Raw genomic sequence first — 16,826 nt, 5'->3', positions numbered from 1 at the left:
ACTGGGGAACTACTGTCCCATGCGTATGCTGCCGTCAACACCACAACACAGACAACTGCGTTTGAAGTCGTGTGAGCAGGAGGCATGGATTACTGACTAACGGCGTCGCATTGTGTTCAGCGATGAACCCTCGGTTGTACGGTGAGTATGTCGGTGGCCTGGAGAGATGCTCCACTCTTCCAGTGTTTGGAGAGACCGGCGCTGCTATAACCGGCGACATGATGTAGCGAGCCGTCAGATACAGCGTTTAGACAAAACCAAGAAAACCGCTATAAATGCATGCTAGGACGTAAATGCAGGTACAAACCAAGCCTGCATGTTCCACTTCCGTATTTTACTACGAACCGCTGCCGTGCAGTGTCGTGAACACTTTCCTAGTTTCAGTTATGATCAGAACAGTTTTATGTGTAATTAAGCGAGCATTATGTCGAAGCTAAGTCAATTAGAAAGTGGGTGACTTGTTGGAGCTCATATGCTGTGTGCTTCCTTAACGAAGGTAGCCGAAGTGTTTAGTGTCTCAAGATGCACTGCATCGAAGGAATATCTCGTATCCAGGGAAAACGGAAAAACATCGTTCGCTAAATCAGAACTCGGATGGAGTAGTGCATTGAGCAATCGTGACAGACGGTCACTGAAGAAGATCGTGACGAAAAGGAAGAGGACGGCGACTGCAATAATCTCTGCTGAACTGAGTGTTGCAACTGAAAACACTGTCAGCATCCAGGCGACACGAAGGGAGCTACGTAAGTCGGCTACTGCGGGACGACCTGGGATTACAAAACCACTCATTAGTGATGTAAGTGCCTCTAATAGGAAATCGTGATGCCGAAGCCATGAAACTAGGACTACTGAGCAATGCCACAAACTCCCTTATTCTGATAAGGTTTGTTTCACACTGTTGCCAACTTGTGGCAGAGTTTACGTCCCAAAAGTGAAACGTGGTCTGGGCTACGTAATGATGTGGGCCGCCATATCGTCGTATTCCATAGTTGCCATGCATACTCTGCAGCGATTATGTGAGCATTGTGGCTGATCAGATGCATCATATGCAACAAATTTGGTCCCCATTTGTGCCGTTGTGTTCGAAGGCGACAAGGCTCCTGTTCACACAGCTCGCGTTGTCCATGATTGGCTTTATCAGCACACGGATGAATTAGCACGTCTTCCCTGACCTCCAACTACCAGATCTCAATATTACTGAGATTTGTGGTCTCCTTTGGAAAGAAGGGTACGGGATCGATATTCACCTCCATTATCGTTATCTGAACGTCTCACGATTTTGCAGAAAGAATCGTATAAGATAAGCTTGAAAACTGCACGGGACTTGTGTTTATATATTTCGAGACAAGTAGAACCTGTTTTGAATGCCAAAGTGTCTCGTACACAGTATTAGGCATGGAAATGCTTTTTTTTTCGATGCTTCCCTATTGTCCTCCAACCACTGTATTGCTTCAAATCATAACTTGACTCAGGAGACTATATACCCTGTCCAAACGAACCAGTACACGCATCCAGGCCAGAAGAGATGGAACATCATACGGGTAAGTGGTATCATATTGCCAAGTACTTTTTTTTATTTGACTCGGTCTTATAATCACTGATATAACGTCACACCTCCTCTCAACTATTAAAGTTTGGTTGTGTTTACTCCTTCCCTTCTGCATGCTTCACATTTTTGTCAGACACCATACGTAGCAAGTATGTTGAAATCTATTACATAAAATAACCAATACTATTATGCACAACATAAAACATTCAGAAAAAGGAAATAGTGTTCTATAACAATAAAAATAAATCAAATTGGTCAAGATAGAAGTAGTTACCTGAAGCACGCTTATTGTGTGTTATGGAGCGTCAGTAATGTGATAAATGCGATTTTTGTCGCCCTTTCACTCTAGTGAGAGAGAATGTAGCTATCAAAATAGTTCCTTTGTTATATATCAAGAAAAACGTTGTCATAAAGTTACATTTAATCTGCGATAAAGAAAGCTAAAGTACTTAACTAGCTATAGGATTAAATTAGTGTTTATGAATATGGCAGTTTCAGTGTGATTCATAACGTAAGGCAGTTGGCAAACATTTGTGCGATCATACGGAGCTGGTGTTAAATGTTTTAAAATTTAATGTAGGACGATATAATATACTTGATTGGAAGGCACCCTATTGGCTGTGACGCTGTTCCTTTGCTGGTGACAGCCGCTACAGTGGACTATCCTCCTGCCAGCGACTACGAGCGTAGCCACAGAGCACCATCGATTGTTTGCAGCTTCCGCCAAGTTTCTCACAGCACATAGCATGTTACGAGAGCAAACAAGGTGTCTGATAAACATATAAAAGGTGTTAGTTGCTGTGAAAAATGCATTATTAACGTTAACACTCATCCATAGTTTTAAATTTTAGAGCCACTCATTGATAGAATGAAGGACCGTTGAAGTAACAAACATATCTTAACGAACATACATCACGTATTCATCCGTTAAAGGTCCTTTCTACAAATAGTTTGTCTATAATGAACTGTGTTACCAGGCTGTGACTACTAATTGGAATGAGAGTACGGCAAAACCTCCACGAGTCACGATTTCCATTTCCTTTTTAGGTAATTACTTGTTCCAACGTGACACTGTCGTTATTGGGTGGAAGATCTTTATAAGCACTCTACGTTTCCTGCACCAGTGTAATAACTAAAATGTTAGTTGTGTGCCCGCCGGGGCAACAAAAGATGCCCAGTGGAAGAAGCTAAACAAATGCCTAGTCACCTCGGTGGCTGCCACAAATTATCATCAGTAGTTTGCACAATTAATAGCGGGGTACAAAACACCTTCCACCAGATATTCATGGTGTCATAGCAAAACAAGCTTTGAAAAAAAGAAAATCTTGATAAATGCCTGAGATATTGTAAATTTTATACTGTATCACTCCATGAAAAGTGCGATCCTATTTTGGATGATACGTAATGGTACGAGTAGTGACTATACTTCCCGTGCGTTATAATATTTTACAAAATATCTAGTTAATTTAGTGAAGTGTTTGACGTAATAAGGATATGTAAAATATGTGATCTAATCAATCTATCTGTGTTTTTCATTAAGTTTTCGGTAACCAACTGGCCAACATCTAACTTGAAGGTAAATTATAGGTGATATGGCTGTGTTATATACCATAGAAGGTGACCCAATCCACCACAAAATTTCAAGCGTTGTTCAGGGATAGCTTCTGTGTAATTTAGTATAAGGAACCCTTCGCCGCCGACGGCTCGTTAAGGATCAATTGCACCTCGTTTGATTTCTTACCCAGTTAATATTTGTATACGTATTGCAATGAAAATATCAGCGTGACAGTACAAACGTGGATGGTATGATTTGTCTGTGTTATTTGGAAATAATTTTGATCCATTCTCTCGCGGTAATTGCCTGTGAAAACATTATTCTTTACCTCAAGATAGTTTTCTGTGCAGCACAGTTCTGTTTCAGGTCTGTTAGTTCGTCAGACTTTGTTATAAAGCAGAATGGAGGGATTTACCGATGAATGGTTGGGCGAGACTCACTTTCTGAACGGCTTTGCTGATTGTAATAGTAGAGCGGCACAGCGAGGTAATGTTGAATTGTGTACTTGAATGCGAGAAGCAGCTAACCCGCACAGACGAGCAACAGATATTTTGTTTTATTGCGATTCAGAGCTATTCAAAAGCCTTTCTTCTGAAAAGTGGGCCGGCCGGTGTGGCCGTGCGATTCTAGGCGCTTCAGTCTGGAAGCGCGTGACCGCTACGGTCGCAGGTTCGTATCCTGCCTCGGGCATAGACGTGTGTGATGTCCTTAGGTTAGTTAGGTTTAAGTAGTTCTAAGTTCTAGGGGACTGATGACCACAGATGTTAAGTCCCATAGTGCTCAGAGCCATTTGAACCATTTTTTGAAAAATGGAAGCGTAAAGATGAGTATATTGTGGATTAATAAATAAATAATAATAGTATCTAAATACGTCAGTTACTGATTTTTAACAATTTGTTTCTTAGCTTCCTCTCACATTTTAGCATAGAGCTGTTTCTGCAGTCATACAAAGTACCCACGATTGTGACGGTTGTTCCATTGCTTTGCATTCGACGTTTCGGTGGTCGAACGTTACTGGCCTTTTACTGTTATGAAGATAGTCCTTAGTAACGTAGATCACGTAGAAAACCACTTTAATCGTAATTATTTTATTACTCCACAATGGACCTCGGGGGACAATGGCACCTTGCACTAAAAAATAAAACATCTATCAAAACCATTCGACATCTTGTACGCGTGTTCAGACTCACCGTACGTTACAGAATGAGAAAATAGCAACGAAAATAAGTGATAAAAGAAAAAAACATTTGATTTTATGAGTCACCACAACGAGTTACGTTAGCCTTAAGAGTGGCTCGTACTGTTCCCCATTGTAGTTTATCATCAGGACAGGTTTCCCTGCTATTAATTCGATGTAGACGTTTGGGCCAGATGGGTTAATGGTGGGGAAGGAGGTGGGGAAAGGCGGGGGAAGATTTGAAGTAAGTGAACTTCTGCAAATGCAAATGTAATTACATAGACAATATGAAATTTCGCGGAAGTGGCTTACAGCAGGGATTACACAGATGAGAGCACGTGATTCGAGCAGTAATCGTTTGTGAGCACAGCGCGGTTGCGGGACTGTTGTGTGGGATTACCTGTCGGGCTCGGAGCGGCGCTGCGAGGCGTAGCGAGGTTTAGTGACGGCAGCGGCCGGCGGCCTGTGGCGTGTGTTCCGGGCAGCGCTCCGCAACCGGTAGGGGTAAACGGTCGGTCGATAGCGCGCCAGCCTCGATATGTGGACTGCTCCAAGAGTGTAGAGGGTGGCTAGCGCTCATGATTAAAGGCTTGCAAGTTTATTAAAAAATAGCGAATTTATATCCAGAGAATTCGTACCTGATCTAAGCCCCTCACATGACACACGAGCAGTAATCGTATACACTTTTCACAGAAGAAAAGGAAAGAGAGAGAGAGAGAGAGAGAAATTGGAACTGCAGTTGCAAAGCTTGTTGATTTTATGTTCAACAATTTATTTTCTAGTGTCACGCAACACGCCGCTAAAATGATACGTACAGCACACAGAACCAAAACCACGTGGCATACCTAAAGATAGAACAATAAAAAGAGAAGGAAAAAATCATAAATAAACCCAGTGATGTCACAGCACCATACATTGGCAAAATATCGTAAAAGTCGAAAAACTTTTGCAAGAAAAGAAAACAAAATCAGCATTTTGGCCGATTAACAATTTGAAGGGCAAAATAAGATCAACAGAAAACAATATCTCCAGTTTTTAAAATCCAAGCATCTGCCAGCTTCTTTGTGACGATTGCAATAGAATTCGAATCAGAAAGCAACCAATCCACATTTTACTTGTGTTTAAAAAGCAAAAACATAATCGAGAAAATACTGAAAACGCCCTAAAAATTCAGCACACAGGAGCTAAAGGAGGTACAATGAACATTTTGGAAGAAATAGAAATTTACTGAAATACGGTAGACACCCTCAGTAAACCGTAAAACTCCTAAAGCTTTTTTGGCATTATAAAACAGAAAGGGTAAACTATCCCGTTCAAAAGAAAACAATAGAATATTTATCATTTACGTAAAAACCACAAAATATCACCTCTGAAAAATTAAACGTATACACTGTCTTTCTGTGAAGTAGGAATTCCATGTGTAAACATATTGCATCCCTGAAGCTAAAACTGTCAAATATAGTTCTACAAAAGCACTCAAATGAAAAGCACATATAAATTATGTGACCATAACACAGCAAAACACAAGCAAAATTTACGCTCCAAGATGCAATATGGGCACGTCATACCAGCTAGGACGAAATAATATTGTGCCGTACGTAGACGTAGACCACCACAGACGAAAGGAATAATATTTTACCTATTACACCGTCTTTATAGGTATGCCTCCAATTGGTAACACGCCATCCAATACCTTGTATCACTACGAGTAAATAAATACTGCAGGAAAAGAACTTTTACCTAAAATAAAAATACGTTACTGTTGATGGTCCTTCTCCACTAACTCAATGCAATATGTGTTCCTTGTCATCAACTAGGACACAAGAGCTGTTAAGCGGACTGTGCGATAGTTCTCGGACTTATCTGCACTAATTTTCTTTGGGATTTTGGAGATATTATGATGGTACATTTCAGACACATAAAATCAATATACTAATTTGAACCGTCGTTGGCTTGGTGCTGCCTCTTACAAATTTATAAATTACGATGGAATGTTGTTTGTGCCTTCCGCCTTATTTGATCGAAGTCTGCCAGAGTTCTGTTTGACTTAATACAAGATTTATAACCACACCTACGTCTGCATACATATTCCACAAACCACCGTATGGTGAGTGGTGGCGAGAGCTTGTAACCCTCGTAGTAATTTCCTTACCTGTTTCACTCGCAAATAGAGCAAAGGAGTGTAAGCCTCCGTATTTTTTTAAGTATTTGTTTTATTGGCTCTGAGCACTATGGGATTTAACTTCTATGGTCATCAGTCCCCTAGAACTTAGTACTACTTAAACCTAACTAACCTAAGGACATCACACATATCCAAGCCCGAGGCAGGATTCGAACCTGCGACCGTAGTGGCCTCCGTATGAGCCCAAATTTCTCATATCTTATCTTCGTCGTCCTTACGTGAAAAGAACAGTGGAGGTAGTAGAATCGTTCTGCAGTCAGCTTCAAATGCCGGTTTCTTAATTTTTCTTAATGGTGTTCCGTTGAAAGAATGTCGTCTTCCTTCCAGGGGTCTCCATTTCAATTCACGGAGCATCTTTTCAATCGTGGATTTATGAAACCTACAGGAAACAATTCTAGCGGCACGTCTTTGAATTGCTTCGGGGTCTTTTTTAAGCTTAGCTGATGGGCATCTCAGACGCTTGAGCAGTTCTCAAGATTAGGTAGCACTAGTGTTCAGCCCGTGGCCTCCTTTACAGAAGAACCAGAATTCCTAAAATGCTCCCAATAAACCGATGTCAACAATGACTTTCCCTACAGGTATCCTCACGTTCTCGTTGCATATCATATCGCTTTTCTAATTGCGCCTAGATGTTGAATCGACGAGCCTGTGTCGAACAGCTGGCTACTAGTACTCTATTCGACCATTACCGAAATGTTTCTCCAACTCATCAGCGGTACCTTCCTCTTTTCTACGTTTACAGCAAGCTGAGATTCATCAACAACCTAGAAATTTGGTCTCATTCGTCTCGTATCCTCCTACAGTCACTGAATGACAACTCCTTCCCGTAAAGTGCAGCATCATCAGCAAACAACTGTACCTCGCTGTTCACCCTGTCCGTCAGATTGTTTAGGTATGCAGAGAATAATAACGGTCCTATCATACTTCCCTCGAGCACTCCTGACGAATATCTTGTCTCTAATTAACACTTACCGTCGAGGGCAACGTACTATTCATCGACACCCAGTTTGTTTCTATCATGTCATGAAATTGCTCTTCCCACTCGTAGAGGACTTCAGCGTATCTCTCTACCCATGGGTTCTCTCCTCTGCTTTCAACAGTGGAATCTTCTTGCAGTCATAATGTTAATATTTTTGCTTTTAAATTAGCAGAACGTTCTTTTGACTTATCCACATGTTGAATCAAATCTTCCGATGACCAATTATTTTTCTGTTCCTTTGCAGTTTTCCAATAGCCATTTCGCGGTGCTAAGCCTGCACTTCGGTCAAGAAACTTCATGGCTGCGTTATCTCTTCCCTTCTGATTTACTCTCTAACGAGAGAGACGGCGAATAATTCGGCGGTGAGCATAGTTGCACTAGCCTACTTGACCCGTGTCGGCTCCGTTTCCTCCTACATTTTGACTGCTTCGTCCGCATGCGTTCGCGGCTGCGGTATAGAGTACGCCGTTCATGTAGGGGTCGTGGTGGTCGCGTTGCTATCGGGCAAGCGACGCGTTGTCACGGTGAGCAGTGATCTGGGACCGGTGGTGGTCGGGCGGAGGCGTCCCTCTCTCTCCGTGCCAAGGGGATCACGCGGCTCGAATTTGTGGTGAGGGATACTGACTTTTCACATTGGGAAGCTTCTATGTGTGGAACGGCTTTCCCCATTCATTCCCTTTCTAAGTGTAGAGCTTAGTCAAAGTCTTCCTCTATTGATTAATTTGCCGTGTAGTCATCTAGTTGCACATGGCAGCTGATTTGTAGCCGCAGAATTAAGCCCCCGTCTTGCTTATTCGCGTAGTGCGTATTTTGTCTCCTAGACTTTTGCAAGTAAGCGTGATTGTTCCGGACGTGTAATAGTCTCACTGCCGCGCCAGTCTCGTTCTAAGTCGTAGAAGAGCCGAGTTTAGTTGCAGATTTCTGGCTGTTTATGTTTCGTAGTTCATGCTCGGCAGTACTTCTGGAATTATTTTTCTCTCCTGCTATCTTGTGTGATACCCACGTTGACTCAAGTTTAACCTTCTGACTGACCTCTGTAACTGCGGCAGTGTTGAGCGTGCAGTGGTGGCCTGGAACTAGACACGCCTTTGGTTTATCATCGGTATGGTATTCCCCCTTGGACCGTAGTGCGATTGCAGCTGTTCTCCTACATGCCACACCAGTCTGCACAATCTTCGCCGAGGAAGTCGCCGATCGCCAAGTTACGTAGTTGTAATCTGTTAACTATTTCATGTAACAGCCGTTTTCCTCATTCTAAAGGTCTAGAGCATCAGAGAAGTTTGCCACTCGCTTCGTTATGTAATTGTAACCCATTAAGTTTTTCATGCAATCGCTGTTTTACTCATTTTAAGGACAGAAGCGAACAGTTATTCTATGTCAGTTTATTACCCCTTGTTTTAACTATGTGACATATTTCTAAACTTGGCTAACTTTTTACTGAATTAGTATGGGAAGGTACGCCTGTTGGTGTTTGCTCAGTCCATTGGTATAGTAGTTTATTTGACGGGCAAACTCGCCCCCCCCCCTTCCCTTTCTTTAAATGTGGGTGACTGTAACTGCACTGTCTTTTGGCACACCGCACTTGGTTTGCCAACAGTTGACTGGATATCGTATGCGCAGTGAACTCCATGCAAACAGATTGTCTTTATTTATTCCATATTTTGTCAGGTCACCACCGTGGTGGACTGTATTTGTTGTGTTTGGTGTTAGCAGAAAAATCTTGAAGAGGAAAAGCATATTATAGGCAATACATGACTTAAACCTTGTGCTTAAGGGATTCAACTCTGCCGAACATTCTAGCCGCGCGTTGTTAGCTGTGACCGGTCTTGCACTGTTTAGAAGAGTTAATACTGCAGTTTTTAAAGGGGGGAAAAGAAAGACTGCACCGCCAAAAATTAAATTTGCTTTCCACTCATTGAGATCTGAGGTTAGCTATGGCGCCTGAATTTGTTTCTTGGTAGAGATATACAGGCAGTGCCTCGTCCTCACATTTCATATATACACTCCTGGAAATGGAAAAAAGAACACAATGACACCGGTGTCTCAGACCCACCATACTTGCTCCGGACACTGCGAGAGGGCTGTACAAGCAATGATCACACGCACGGCACAGCGGACACACCAGGAACCGCAGTGTTGGCCTTCGAATGGCGCTAGCTGCGCGGCATTTGTGCACCGCCGCCGTCAGTGTCAGCCAGTTTGCTGTGGCATGCGGAGCTCCATCGCAGTCTTTAACACTGGTAGCATGCCGCGACAGCGTGGACGTGAACCGTATGTGCAGTTGACGGACTTTGAGCGAGGGCGTATAGTGGGCATGCGGGAGGCCGGGTGGACGTACCGCCGAATAGCTCAACACGTGGGGCGTGAGGTCTCCACAGTACATCGATGTTGTCGCCAGTGGTCGGCGGAAGGTGCACGTGCCCGTCGACCTGGGACCGGACCGCAGCGACGCACGGATGCACGCCAAGGCCGTGGGATCCTACGCAGTGCCGTAGGGCACCGCACCGCCACTTCCCAGCAAATTAGGGACACTGTTGCTCCTGGGGTATCGGCGAGGACCATTCGCAACCGTCTCCATGAAGCTGGGCTACGGTCCCGCACACCGTTAGGCCGTCTTCCGCTCACGCCCCAACATCGTGCAGCCCGCCTCCAGTGGTGTCGCGACAGGCGTGAATGGAGGGACGAATGGAGACGTGTCGTCTTCAGCGATGAAAGTCGCTTCTGCCTTGGTGCCAATGATGGTCGTATGCGTGTTTGGCGCCGTGCAGGTGAGCGCCACAATCAGGACTGCATACGACCGAGGCACACAGGGCCAACACCCGGCATCATGGTGTGGGGAGCGATCTCCTACACTGGCCGTACACCACTGGTGATCGTCGAGGGGACACTGAATAGTGCACGGTACATCCAAACCGTCATTGAACCCATCGTTCTACCATTCCTAGACCGGCAAGGGAACTTGCTGTTCCAACAGGACAATGCACGTCCGCATGTATCCCGTGCAACCCAACGTGCTCTAGAAGGTGTAAGTCAACTACCCTGGCCAGCAAGATCTCCGGATCTGTCCCCCATTGAGCATGTTTGGGACTGGATGAAGCGTCGTCTCACGCGGTCTGCACGTCCAGCACGAACGCTGGTCCAACTGAGGCGCCAGGTGGAAATGGCATGGCAAGCCGTTCCACAGGACTACATCCAGCATCTCTACGATCGTCTCCATGGGATAATAGCAGCCTGCATTGCTGCGAAAGGTGGATATACACTGTACTAGTGCCGACATTGTGCATGCTCTGTTGCCTGTGTCTATGTGCCTGTGGTTCTGTCAGTGTGATAATGTGATGTATCTGACCCCATGAATGTGTCAATAAAGTTTCCCCTTCCTGGGACAATGAATTCACGGTGTTCTTATTTCAATTTCCTGGAGTGTATTTATTTATTTTTTATTTTTTTGTTCTGAAATTCAGGCCGTTGCCCCTCAGTTGTTTAAATGTTGAGTGAGCCCACTGGAGAAATTGTGCAATGTTCTCGTCAAAGGTTATGGAAAACTATATATTTGACTTATTACGCCCGTTACTGTTCTCCCAACCTGTGCCTTTTGTTAATATACAGCCTTTGCTTTAAATGATGACAACATGTGGTTGTAACTTGACATTAGACGTTTCCAGTTTTATGGGCTTGTCTCTGAAGAGTTATGATTTGAGAAAAGGCCCTGTTTCCTTTCATAACTGTTACTGGTGTTATTTTTTTTTTTTTGATAATTTCTTCTACTTGTTGTTTAATGTAACTGTTTCTAAGCTGAAAAAATTTTCTCTTATTAAATATAGTGCTTTTTTAAGTGGCAATAAATTCTGTTAAATGGTGAATGACGCGTACTTTAAAACCTGGCCAATTCCTTACACGTATTTAATTTTGTTTAAGGCGTACTCTGAAAGTTCAGATTTCATTACTTTCGCAGCATTCAAGTCACCTCGTCGTCATTCCGGAAATGCCGAACACGCAATAAGTTCTTCATCAGAGGGAAAAGGAGGAACTGGACCCCTTATAAGAGACGTAGAGAAAGGTAAAGTAAAATTTAAGATCACAAGCAAGCAGAATGGGTCAGTACCACCTGCAGAATGAGATGAGACGCTGTTACGGGCAAAAAGAACCTCTATAGCAGCTCCCTGCGACGCTTCGTCTTGATAGCCTCCTGAACTCTATCTACAGATCCGCGTAGTAGACTCCTCTGATGGTTTGGCCATTACGAGCATAATCCGCTTGAACCACGCAATGGTAATCCCAAATAAAACTAACATTACCATGCTCTATAATGGCTGCGTCTCCTACATTTTCGGCAGTGGTGATTCCACATGGTTTCACTGCTCACTTTGATTGTTCTCTCCGCGTCGTAGCGATGATTCCATCATCAGATCACAGTGATGACATGATTGACGAAGAAAGCTGGATTGCGCCTGCACAGCCTCAACTTTCTGTAGCTGCCTTTTCTCTCCGGGCTCTTGCAGGTGAGCAGTCGCAGAACTCAGCGGGTGGCCCTCTTTGTATAAGGTGTTGAAAACTGATCCACCACCGATTTTCTCCTTTTCCACAATCAGCTTCACTGTGATACGGTGATTCACTAGCCTTTGAACATCATGGCATGCACCTGCCAATTGGTTACTCAGACATTTGAACACCCAACTAGTGCCTGCGCCACCTAATAAAAGTGTCGCCGAACAATTCCACTACCTTATGGACTGCCACTTTATTCTTCTTCAAATGCAGAAAACTGATTACCGCACGACAGTGCACGCTGTTGCTGGTCTGCGCTCACTCGTTTTGGACCACCTGGTGCGGTGCTACAGCACTGCTGCTCAGACATTTCGCTTCATCGGAACTGCAGACATACACATGACAATAATCGAAAAAAATAATTACTTAATTTTATTTTTCAAGATTAAAATTAAAACTTTGTAAATGAACGGAATTAAAGCATTTATTTCATCTACTTCTACAAGCCACCGTACGGTGGATGGCGGAGGACTGCACATAGGACTACCGGTCATTTTGTTTCTGTTCCACTCGTCAGAAACACTCCTTACGACCCCGAGTTACTCGTATCTTATCTTCGTGGCCCATACACGAAATGTATGTTGGCGGCAGTATAATCGTTCTGGATTCTGCCTCAAATGTCATCCCTCTAAATTTCCGTTCAAAATGGTTCAAATGGCTCTGAGCACTATGGGACTTAACATCTGTGGTCATCAGTCCCCTACAACTTAGAACTACTTAAACCTAACTAACCTAAGGAAATCACAAACATTCATGCGCGAGGCAGGATTCGAACCTGCAACCGCAGCGGTCACGCGGTTCCAGACTGAAGCGCCTAGAACAGCACGGCCACACCGGCCGGCTAAATTTCCGTACTATTGCCTTGCGAAAAGAGGGATGTCTTCCCTCTAGGGATTCCCATTTGAGTTCACGAATCATATCCGTAATAGAGGAGTGCTGATCGGACGTACAGGTACCAAATCTAGCAGAATGCCTTTGAACTGATTCGATCTCTTGCTTTAATCCGACCTGCTGGGGATCCCAAACGCTCTAAAAGTACTGAAGAATTTGTGGACCTAGCTTCCTATATGCCGTCTGCTTTTTGGAGATCCACGCCTTCCAAAATTTCTCCCAGTGGATCGAAGCAAAGCATTCGCATTCCCTACTAAGTGCCTCACGTACTCATTCTATTCCATATCGCTTTACAACGTTACGCCTAGTATTAAATCGATATGACTGAGTCCAACGGCATTTTACCAACACTAAAATTCAGGATCACGAGGTTGTTTTTCCTACTCATATGTTTTAACTTCCATTTTATCTATATTTAAAACAAGCTCCCATTCATCACAACACACAGATGTTCTAAGTCACTCAAAGATAACACCTTCTTCTAACCACAGCAGCCGACCGGAGTGACCGAGCGGTTCTAGGCGCTTCAGTCTGGAACCACGCTACCGCTACGGTCATAAGTTCGAATCCTGCCTCGGGCATGGATATGTGTGATGTCCTTAGGTTAGTTACGGCTAAGTTGTTTTAAGATCTAGGGGACTGATGACCTCAGATGTTAATTCCCATAGTGCTCAGAGCCATTTGAACATTTAACCACAGCATCATCAGCAAACAGTCGTAAATTGCTACTCACCCTGTCCGCCAGATGATTTATGTGTTTCTAAATGAGGGCGGTCCTATTACAGTTCCCATAGGCACTGCTGACGCTATTCATGTCCCTAACGTACAATTGCCGTCGACGGCAACTTAAAAATATCCTCGTGTCACTCACATACCTGGAAACCCAAATCGAATGCTCGGACCTTATCGCCTGGTTATCCCGAATCTCATACTGTGTTTTTAGACGTCTTCGGTATCATCATTCGACGTTTTCAGAATATGCATCCGGCTGTATGAGTGCAACCGGAATGGGCCAGAATATATTCTCTAATAAAAGCTTTACAGTGAAGATAAGTAGTTCCTAGATGGTGTCCAGCTAATTGACGTTAACATCTGTCCATTATTTTTTTGACTCTGTCATTATTTTATGGTCATACGTTATGTATTTACGCCATTACCATTAAAAAGTGAGCAATATTCTCGTAGTCATATGAGTAAAAGGCATCACAGGTATGATGTAATAACGTAAGGAGAGAACGCAATTTTTTCTCCGTCATCATTCTTATGGCTGATTTCATTTGGCCGCCAAAGCTTCAGATCCTGTGGCAGCCTCTCGCTCTCAGAGTAGCATTTAAAGTCCTCAGTTGTTTGTTGAAAATGTTATAATCTGGCTTCTCCTACAGGTCTGCCACTACGGTTCACTCTGCAGTCAGGGAAAACTATTTGCTGATATTTTGACAGACGTTCTACCATTCCGGCTCTCCACATCTTCCTTTGATACCCTAGTCTGGGGGAAACTGATGTCTTATCAGGCTCCTTAGAATCTTTTACATACTTCTGTATTACCACATCTCGAATGATAAAATTTTTCGCACAATCCACGATTTCAAACCCTAAAGTTCTGTCCTCCAGACGTACATTCTCAGATATTTATCGCTCACGCCTTTGTTTAAAAGCAATAGCATTCTTTTACAGAGGAGTGTCTGTACTGGTCTGCTTCTTGTCTCATCCATCTTGTATGACGCGCCATTTTGCTTCCAAGATAGGATAATTCCGTAATTCCATCTATTATGTACCACCAGTTCGGATAATATCTTCCAAAATGCCATGCGCGGATTCTGTTGATGACATAGATAAGGGTTAACTGTTTTAGATATCCCTTTACCTAGCGATAATTTACACAGTTTGTTTGTGTAAAGACGTTCCAAAATTTAACAGGACTTAGAGGATGCTCCACTAAACAATTTGATGTGAGGAGCCGGGGGTCGAAGGATATAATAGGAATAGGAATAGGAAGGAAATAATAGGAATAAAATCACATTACTGTGTACTTTTAAATTTAGTTTGGTTACCTGCAAATACCATCATTGATATTGTCATGTAGAAGACGGTGTAATTAGATGAATGACCAGCACTAACTTCACATAACGAACGTTTATTCAGCACTTGCACATGCAAGAGCGCGGAGCAAACTGCCTCCGGCCACAATACGTACAGTATATATACAGCTACAGAATATTCTAGTACATTGATTCTTAACATTTGTGGATACTTCTAGAAGGTACTCGAGCCGAATATAGAAATTAAAATCGTACCACCCATGTGGGTTTTGATCTCACGACACTTCAGCCAACACTTTAATGTTATAACCACTACACCACGGTGTTTTTCAGCTTCTGCTGCGACAATACAATGAGCATACCATTTGTACTATATTTTACAAAATGTGCTGAAACTGATGGCCATCAACATCAGGTCAAGTATGACATCGGCGAACACGATTCTGACGCACCCTGACAAATACCCCTGGTGTATTTCGTGAAACATCACAGCATATCCACTGAGGTCTCATACATATCCACTGGGGTCTCATACACAAGTGACGTTAGATATCCCCGTAGGAAACAATCAAGGGGATTCAGATTAGGTGTCCTCGCAGGCCATGGAATAGAAACCTCCCCTTCCAATCCAGCGACCAGAAAATACTTCTACGAGCCCACGTTCCCTATCTCAAACTGTTCAATGGAGCATTCTCTATGTCCTGTTATATTTTGGCACGCTCTTGCTGAAACACCTTACATACGTCGGAAAAACGGGAATACTGTGCGGGAATACAGTACAGGGTCAAAATTTAAATTTTGTTCACTTTCTCAAATTCACGCAAATTAAGCAAATAGTTTAGTTCTTAGCATCATGTGTCGTCTAGATTGGACGATAGGCACCTTATAAAACTGGAAAAATCTCTATCCTTCATCAAGGTACACCATGAGAGCTATGATATTTTGGTATCGAAAGTGCCAATGTTAGGGATGGCGGCTTGTCTGATTTATATTCGTGGCAAACAGTAAAATGGACTGGACCTGAGAACCCCCCCCCCCCCACCAAAAGAATACCATAATTTTGGAAAAATCTATATCCTTCATCAAGGTACACCATGAGAGCTATGATTTTTTGGTATCGAAAGAGCCAATGTTAGGAATGGCGGCTTGTCTGGTTTATATTCGTGGCAAGTAGTAAAAAATTTTATCATATGTTCTTAAGATGGTGTTCTCGCGGAACATTGAAACTTACTCCGATATCAAAATTTGTAACCGAAATCCAGACGGTCAAAAGTTAAACTATGTAGGCATATAAAATGTGCGCATAATATCTGGTCTTAGGCGTAAATGTAAACTGACGTTGTGATCTCACGATAAGGTTTCTAGACTTATCGCAAGAGTTCGGAGATCACCAAACTATCTTTTTATTCAGCATTTTTTCACCAATGAAACTTTGTGACACGCTGTCTCTGTATAAATGATATGCGCAGAGAGGTACTGCAATTAGAAAAACAGATAAAAAGGAACTTAAAATACCAGAAAAGAACTTGAACGAGTGAAAAATATTGTAGAACAGAAAAGACTACGAATTCAGTACAATATTTCTAATAACAATTTTATTCTTTTAAGACACAAATTATAAGCCTGGTGATATTCATGAATTGCAATCGATGAAAGATCTATCCAGAAGAAGTTTGAAGCTAACGATTTTGTGTTAACCTTATATCTTCCGTGCTTATTTGTTGTTTATAGGTGTCAAAGTATATAAATGTGTCGAAATATATAAATGAACTGTTAAACTTTTACTGGACTGTAAAATTCGTTTTATATAAGCAGCATGCCCTGCTAGAATTGGAAAGAAGGGAACCGGCGGAAAATCTCCTGTCGGAGCACGAAGAAAGACGAATATGTTCTTGTTTAGCAGACTGGG

The sequence above is a fragment of the Schistocerca serialis genome, chromosome 4 (genome assembly GCF_023864345.2).
Source record: "Schistocerca serialis cubense isolate TAMUIC-IGC-003099 chromosome 4, iqSchSeri2.2, whole genome shotgun sequence".
Taxonomy (NCBI): Eukaryota; Metazoa; Arthropoda; class Insecta; order Orthoptera; family Acrididae; genus Schistocerca; species Schistocerca serialis.
This window is presented reverse-complemented; position numbering follows the sequence as displayed.